The sequence below is a fragment of the Gallinula chloropus genome (genome assembly GCF_964237585.1).
Source record: "Gallinula chloropus genome assembly, chromosome: 11".
In the NCBI taxonomy this organism is placed as follows: domain Eukaryota; kingdom Metazoa; phylum Chordata; class Aves; order Gruiformes; family Rallidae; genus Gallinula; species Gallinula chloropus.
The window spans coordinates 2,529,977-2,538,711 of record NC_140096.1 but is presented as its reverse complement, the minus strand read 5'-3'; positions in this window follow the sequence as shown (position 1 = coordinate 2,538,711).

Below are 8,735 nucleotides of genomic sequence, written 5' to 3'. Positions count from 1 at the left end.
AAAGTACATAGGGAACTGTTAGGAACGTTAGGATGGTTCCCTGGACAAGGAAAGGCCTGAGCCCCAGGGTCAGAGGGGCTGCTTGTGGGCTCCATGGGGAGGTTTCAGGCCAGGTATGTCTTTCAGTCCTGGCTCCTTGGGTTTGGGAGCGACTGCTGCACATTTAGCATGTTTGAATGTGAAGGCTGGTAGAGCCTATTACAGTACATTGGGAAGTATTAGGAACATTGCTTGTGGATTTTTTGCTCCTTGCTGTGACCATCACTGATGGGCTTAGCCCTGGTCAGCAGCAACTTTGGCCTTGAATCAGCTGATGTTTACAGTCTGGGGCCTGCAGAGAGCTCCAGCTGCTCCTCAGCCCCCCGTCTCTCCCAGCACCCAGCTCCACACAACTGCAACAACATACACAGAGGGGCAAGGCTGAGATTACACAAAGAAACAACACAAGAAAAGCTTTATGAAGAAGGTATGGGAAGGAAGGACCAGTCACTGCCATCTGAGGAGTCCCCACTGTCATCAGGGGGGGCACCATCAGAGGCTTCTTCAACAAGGTTGGAGGGGACGAATCCTCTGGTGCCGTCGGTCAGCTCGCCCACGAACCACCCGTCTTCATCTGCCTCTCCATAGATGTAAACATCCTGTCCAGCCACGAGGGGAAGCTCCAGCTCAGGCCGCTGGTTGGGGCCATGGAGAGGGTTGTAGCTGTGTCGAGCTACGAAGGCTCGCAGCTTGAACGGTTGTCTCCTCATGGCCTCCAGGAGGATGGACTCCTTGTCGCGGGGAGCCTGGCGCTGCCTGGGGTCCATACGGCTGGATCTGTCCAGCCCTTCCCGGTGCTGATACAGCTCCTGGTGTTTGTTTAGCTTCCTCATCTGACCACTCAGGTCAACCAAGCAGGCCTGAAAGCCCTGCAGGATTTCTTTGTGTTGCCTGAGTAGCTCAGCCTTGGGGCTCCCCAAAGGCCTGCCTTTCCTCTGGAGCAGGAACTTTGTCTCCTTTGGTTCCTTCTCCAGCTGTGGGCTCCTTTCTGCCCCTTCTCTCATGGCTTCCAGTTTGTGCTCTGCCTCTTCCAGCTGGGTTGGAACACAGATGTTTTCTTGGGTGGCAGAGTCTGGCTCCCCTGGCACTGGTGTGAGTTGCCCAGGCTCTCCCATGTCTCCACCCTGCTGCTGAGGAAGCGGTGCTGTGCAGAGTTCCTCAGCAGAGCTGTGGATGGGCTGTGGCACTGGAGTATTGCCCAGGTGATTGATGGTCTGCTCCAGGTGCCTGGACCTTTCAGACAGCTTCATGGCAAGGGAAGCAAGTTGAGCAATTTTCTGCTGCAGCTTCTCTGCCCCCTTGCACGCTTCTGGAGAGCCATCCTCCCTCAGCTGGGTTGCCTTCATCTCGATGGCACTCGCTTCCTTCTCCAGGTGTCGGAGGAGATGCTGCAGGCAGGTGTTCTTCTCTAGGAGCTTTCTGTGTATGGTGCCAGGCAGCACCAGCTCTTCCCCCTCCAGCACCTGGCGCTGAGCATCTGCCACAGCCTTGCCTGGTGTTAGATGCCCGGTGTTCTGGCTTTCTGGCAGACTCTTCTGTGGTGCTGCCAGGGCCTGGGGCTCATTTCTGCCAAAGGAGCAGGAACTCTGCTCCTTCAGATCTTCCTGGTGCCCAGAAGGGTCTTGGGGCTGGTCCGTGCCGGGGAAGGTGGGCAGCTCACCCTTGAGCCACCGCAGGAAGCTCAGGAAGAGTTCCTTCTCCAGGTGCAGCTGGTTCTGGAGGATACGGATGTAGGCGGGCTGGTCGCCATCCGTCTCCCACGGGAACTGGCTCACGATGTCCCGCAGCTTGCTGAGGGCCTCCCCGCTGCTCCTGGTGGGTCTCCCCATCTCCTCAGCCAGGGCCTGCTGCAGGTGGTGAGCCCGGCGAGCGGCAGCGCCGCACTCCTGCCGCAGCAGCGCCTGTGTCTGGTGGAGCTCAGCCGCCTTCCAGCGCTGCAGCCGGCGGGTCTCTGCCTCCCACTGCTGCTGGTCCAGCTCCTGCAGCTGCTGCTCCCACAGAGCCCGTCGCTGCTCCCACTGGGCCTGGAGCCGTTCCACCAGCACCTGCTGCTCCCTGGCCAAAGCCGCCTTCAGCTCCCGGGTCTCGGCGGCGAAGCGGCGGCGCTGCTGTTGGTTGCGGAGCCGCTCTGCCTTCAGCTCGGCGCTCAGAGCTTCCAGCTCCCTCCTCTGCTGCTCCTCCTTCTGTGCAGAGCTGACAGGGGCTTGTGCTGGGCTGCGGCGGGCCGAGGCACAGCTTCGTGCCACCAGCCCCTGGCCCACCAGCCCCTGGCCCACGGCTCTGCCTGTCATGGTGTTGGCTCAGCCAAAGGTCACCTACAGCCACTGCACCCTGGGTCTGCGAGGGGCAGCAGCCCCCTGACCTTGGGACAGCCGCTGCCTCTCGTCACCCTGCACAAGCACAGACTGACTCTGCCTGGGGCAGGCTGGGCCGGGGTGGCCTTTGTAGAGGTGTCCTGGGGCTGAGGTCACAAGGAAGGGGTGGGGCAGTGCCACTCTGCCTCCGGGACACCCAGGGGGTTTGATGCTGGATGGAACCAGACCAAGCTGGCTGAAAGCAGCATCCCCTCCTGTTCACCTGGGTTTGCTGTGGGGTTTTTTTGGAGGGGTGATTTCTGTTACCACGCGGAGGGGAGGCTTCAGGCCAGCCTGTGTCTTTCAGTCCTCACTCCTGGGGTTTGGCAGCTGCTGCTGGGCTGTTGGCATGTTTGAATGAGGAAGAAGGTAGAGCCTATGAAAGTACATAGGGAACTGTTGGGACTGTTCCCTTGGGAAGGAAAACCCTGAGCCCCAGGGTCAGAGGGGCTGCTTGTGGGGTCCCTGGGGAGGTTTCAGGCCAGGAACATCTTTCAGTCCTGGCTCCTTGGGTTTGGGAGCTGCTGCTGGATGTTTGGCATGTTTGATTGTGAATGGTGCATAGGGAAGTATCAGGAACATTAGGATGGTTCCCTGGACAGGGAAAGCCCTGAGCCCCAGGGTCAGAGGGGCTGCTTGTGGGCTCCATGGGGGGGTTATAGGATGTAAATTGTGGGGGGCTTGGGAGGTATTTATTGGGAGGGGTTGGGGATTTAGGGGGGGTAGGGTGTGGAGCTTTTTTGGGGGCTGTGGGAGTCTAATAGGTGGGGTTGAAGAGGTGCTGGTGCACTTCAACCCGCTCTATACCCTGAGGGGTTATAACCCAATTTGGGGGGGGTGGGGGCATTTTAAGCAGGGGGGGAGCAATTGTGGGGGCAATTGGGAAGTTGTTTAGGGGGAAGGAAAGGTGTGCAGGGGATTGTGAGGGTATTTTTGGGGTGCTGTCTGGGTGGAAGGGAGGATGTGCATGCGTTTTGAGGGGTGCATCACTGTTTCCTGGAGGGCAAAGGGGGGGGACTGGGTTTTGTGGTGGGGAAATTTGGGGGAGGGGGGTACCTGGATGCAAATATTAGGGTGCACCCCACCCGCATCCCGCTGCCATTTAGACCTTTGTGCCCCCCCCCCCCCCCCCTTCTTTGCAGTTACCCAAGGATTAAAGAGCCTGAATTGGAATTTTGGGGGGTCTGTGGGTTTATTTGGGGGTTTGAGGGGGGTTATTTGGGGGGGGATGCTCAAGGGGGGGATGTGTGTGGAAGAAGGGAAGAAACTTTGGCATGGTTTGAGGGGGGGTTGGGGGTGGATGGGAGGGGGTTTGAGGGGATGGGGGGCTCAAGGGGGGTATTGGGTGGATTGGGGGGGGGGGAAAGGGAGGGGGTCAGACGATGGTGAGGGGGGTGCTGGGGGGCACCCCACAGGCTTCTTTGTGTTCCTCGAAGAGCTGCTGGAGCCGCTGCACGTAGAGCCCGTGGTACCGGGCCACGTCCTCCGGGGAGGGCCGGGGAAGGCGGGGGACCTCCAGAGGGGCACCCACTGGGGGGGAGGGGGGGTGGGGTTTGGGGGGGAGCAGGGAGCACCACATCCCGAGCACCCCCTGTTCCCCACACACAGCCCCCCTGCTGAACTCGCACTCCTCTATGCACATCCTCCCTGCCTTTCTAATCTGCCCCCCCACCCCAAACTCAACCCCTGGGGTGAACCCCCAAATCCTTGCTGCACCCCCCCCATCCCCTAAAAAAGCCCCAACATCCCCCTATGTATTCCCCCCTTTTACCTGCTCCCCCATTCCCCTCCCTGCCTCCCCAACACCTAAACCCCACCAACTCCCTCCATGCACCCCACACACCTGCCCCCCCCCCGAACCCCAGGGAGAAAAACCCTCCCCATCCCCCTCCCTAACCCCCCAACCCCCTCCATACACATACCCCTTTTACCTGTCCCCCCAGCACCCCAGGGGGAACCCCCAAACCCTCCTCCCTGCCCCCCACACCCCCCAATCCGTTTTCCTCCGCTCCCACCCACCCCCCCCCCAAAACTCACCCACCACGGTGAGGGGCACGGCGAAGGGTAGGAAGGGGAGCCCTCCCCTCCCCCAGAAGAAGCAGGGAGAGAACCCCAAAAGCGCCTTCACCCACCGCTGCAGGCGCCGCGCCCAGGAGCCCTCGGCCAGGGGGGGCTGCTGGAACGTGTCCTGCTCCCCAAAAACATACACGGGAACCAGGGGGGTGCTGCCCCCACACAACCCCCCCAGAGACCCCAGTCAGCTCTGCACCCCGAAACTCACAGGGGGGGAACCCAGAACCACCCCCACCACCGGAACCCCAGGTCCCCCTCCACCCAACACCCCCCCCCCCTCCACTGCCCCACACAAGGGGTTACGACCCCTGTGCCGCCCAAACGCCCGTAGCCCCGCCCCTGGGGTGTTAGCCACGCCCCCTCACCCCAAGCCCCGCCCTCCAGCCACGTAACCCAGCCCCATAGCCCCGCCCCAGCCCTATAGCCCCCGGTCCCGTAGCCCCGTCCCCGGGGTGTTAGCCACGCCCCCTCACAGCAAAGCCCCGCCCTCCAGCCCCGTAACCCCGCCCCCAGCCCCATAGCCCCGCTCCTGTCCCGTGGCCCCGCCCCAAACCCATAGCCCCGCCCCAGCCCTATAGTCCCCGGTCCCATAGCCCCGCCCCGGTCCCGTGGCCCCTCCCCCGTCCCGTGGCCCCGCCCCTACCCGTGGCGCAGCGCCAGCCGCACGAAGCCCCGCCGCTGGCGCAGGGTGACGCGGTGACGTCCCGGGGTCCCCTCCAGCGCCTCGGCCGCGCCCCCCACCATGATGAGCAGCGCCTGGTCCCGCTCGGACAGCACCCGGGACAGGCACCGCTCGCTCACGGGGCACAGCCCTGGGGAGGGGGGTAAGGGAGGGGGTGTGCACCCCCAGATCCCAACATGGACCCCCCCCCCAAGTCTCCCCATGCCCCCCTCAAACCCCTTTAGTCCCCACCACAAATCCCCCCATGGACCCCCAACTCCCGACATGCGCCCCCCAACCCCCCTTGTACCCGCCCCAACCCCTCCATGCCCCCCAAAACCCCTTTAGCCTCCCCTTATACCCTCCATGGCCTCCCAACCCCCCCAAATCCCATCACTCCCCCCCAAAAAAAACCATTATCCCCCCAACCCCCCATTCCTCCCCAAATCCCCCCCCTTATACCCGCCCCAACCCCTCCATGCCCCCCAAAACCCCTTTAGCCTCCTCTTATACCCTCCATGGCCTCCCAACCCCCACAAATCCCATCACTCCCCCCCAAAAAAACCCTTTATCCCCCCAACCCCCCCATTCCCCTCCCCAAATCCCCCCCCTTATACCCACCCCAACCCCTCCCCCGCCTCCCCAACCTCCCCCCTCCCCAGCTCTCCAAGTCCCCCCCCCACCCCGCGCCCCCCCAGCCCCCTCACCCGCAGCCAGCGCGTATTCCCTGTAGAAGGGGAGTCGGAAGAGCCCGGCCAGCGCAGCCAGGCTGGGGCGCAGCCCGGGGCAGGGTCCCCCCATTTCAACCCCCCCGGATTTGGGGGTGCCCCCCCCAGCCCCCCGGCCCCCGGTGACGAAGGCCCCGAAGATGCCGATGCAGGCGATGCCGTGCGGGTGGGCGGCCAGGAGGTAGCTCCGGCCGGGGGGCAGCGGGGCCGTGCGGATAACCTGGGGGGGCACCGGGGGGGTAACTGGGGGGGGTGTAAGGGGAAAGGGGGACACGGGGGGAGAGAGGATATGGGGGAGCAGGGGCACATGGCGGGGTAATGGGGGTGGGGGGACAAAGGGGATGGGAGCAGGGGGATATGGGGGGGCACAGGGGTAATGAGGGGGGTGGGGGGCATGGGGGGGACACGGGGGGAGAGAGGGGGTGGAGATATGGGGGGGTAGGGGGGCGGGGGGGGGGCAGGATGTAGCTCCAGCCGGGGGGCAGCGGGGCCGTGTGGATAACCTCGGGGGGCACGGGGGGTAATTTGGGGCAGGGGATAAGGGGGGGGAAGGGGGACACGGGGGGAGAGGTTGGGGGGTGGGGATATGGGGGGGTGGGGGGAGCGGGGGGATGTGGGGGGGCAATCGGGGGCGGGGCAAAAGGGGGTGTGGGGGCAGGGGGACATGGTGGGGGGGCAAAGGGGTGGGGAGAGCAGGGGGATATGGGGGGCAATGGGAGGACACGGGAGGGGCAAAGGAAGGTGGAGGGTAGGAGGACACGGGGGTCGCCCCGCCCCCCCTCACCCTCCCCCACCTTGATGGGGAAATAGTCACAGAAATGGTCCCAAATCTTCCAGTTCCGCACCCAGTCGCTGTGCCGGGGTCCTAGGGGGGGGTGGGGGGGGCGGGGAGCTTGGTTCCACGGGGTCCCTTCTCTGTACCCACATCCCCCCCCGTAACCCCCAATATCCCCCCGTGCCCCCCCCCCCCTGTAACCCCCAATACACCCCCGTGCCCCGCCTCCCCCACCTCTCTCGGGGCCGTGCCAGTCCCACAGCCACCTGTACCCCCCCCAATGCCCCCGAATACCCCCCCGTGCCCCCACCGTCCCCCTTCCATGTCCCTCCCCCGTACCCCCCGTGCCCCCCCCACCTCTCTCGGGGCCGTGCCAGTCCCACAGCCACCACGCCCCGTAGATGACCGGCACGACCCAGAGCCGGGTCCGCAGCAGCAGCAGCAGCAACACCGCCGAGCCCGGGCCTGGGGGGACACAGCGGGGAGTAGAATTGGGGGGGGGGGAAAGCAGGTCAGACCCCCCCCCCCAACCACTCCCCTAACCCCCATTCCCGGGGGAGGGGGGCGCACCCGAACCCAGCCCCTAAGGAAGCAATTACCCCCCACCCCGGGGATACCCCCCCTCGGGTGTAAGTGCCTCCCCCAAGGGTGTAAGTCCCCCCCCTCCCAGGGTCTAAGTGCTTCCCCACATGTAACCTCCCCCCCCCAGGCTGTAAGTGTCCCCTCCCTGGGTCTAAGTGCCAACCCAGTTTGTAAGTGCCCCCCCCCCCCGAGCTGTAAGTGCCCCCCCGGGTCTAAGTGCCCCCCCTCCCCACCCGCCCGCGTAACAACCCCCCCCCCCCCCCCCCCCCCTAAAGCTCACCGAGGAAGAGGAAGGTGAGCATCCACTGCAGCACGCACAGCGCCTGCACCCAGCGCCGCAGGGCTCCCTCCATCCCTGGGGAGGGGGGGCACGGGGTTATTTGGGATGGGGGGGTGTCCCTTTGACACCCCCCCTTGTCGTGTTCCCCCCCCCCCGCACCCCACGTACCTCCCGTGGGCGCCACGTCCCGGCGCTCCCCGCACTTTGCCCTCGGGGCGGGAGGAGCCCGAGGAGGAACCAGGCGGGAGAGGGGGGGGGGGAGGAAAAAAAATGGGGGACCCCCTCCCCAACATACCGCAAAGCACCCTGAAACCTTCACAGGGCTGCCCCCACCCCTCCACACCCCAACTCGCCCCCCGCCCCCAAGTCCAGACACCAAAGTGTCCCCCAGAAATTTGGGGGACATCCCCCACCACAGCACCCCAAATATCCCCTCAGGCACTCCAAAACTTCCTAGTGCCCTCATAGACACCCAACACCCCTCAGCCCCCCACCTCCCCCCAAATCCTCTCCAGTTTATTACAAGGTCTGGAGGGGTGGGGTCTCCCCAAGGATTTGGGGGGACCTGGCTGGTTTGTGGGGATGCCTCCAGCACATGTGCTGTGCAGTTTGGGGGGGGGCATACCCCAATATATGCTCCTCAAAGAGGAGTAGCCCCCCCCCATGTACCCCAAATTCACCTGTTCACATCAACTCCCCCTTGCTGAGGGGTACCAGCCCGCCCCCTCAACAAGAGCCCCTAAAACTCACTCCAGCATCCCAAATCCCTCTTGAGGATCCCCCCAGACCCCCTTGTCACACCTCAGCCACCCCCAGACCAACAATCCCCGCCCCAAGCCCCTCCAAAGCCCACCCCCAACACCCCAAATCCCTCTTGGTGATCCCCTTGGCCCCCTCACAGTCCCCCACAGGCACCCCCCAGCACCCAAAAATGCCCTTGGGATTCCACCAGAGCCCCCTCAGTGTCCGCACAGCCACCCTGAAGCCCACCCCCAGCACACCAAATACCTCTTGGGAACCCCCCAGACCCCCTTGGACCCCCTCAGCACCCCAGTGTCCTCCGCAAAGCCACTCTCAACATTCCACAGACCTACCCCCAGACCCAAAATTCCCCCCAACCCCCCCCCCCCATCAGCACCCCAAAGCCCCCGTGGGGATCCCTCCAGACACTTTTGCCCCCCGCCCTCCAAGACCATGGTGGAACAGGCTGTCCCCTGCATCCCATGGATGCTGATGGGGAGCA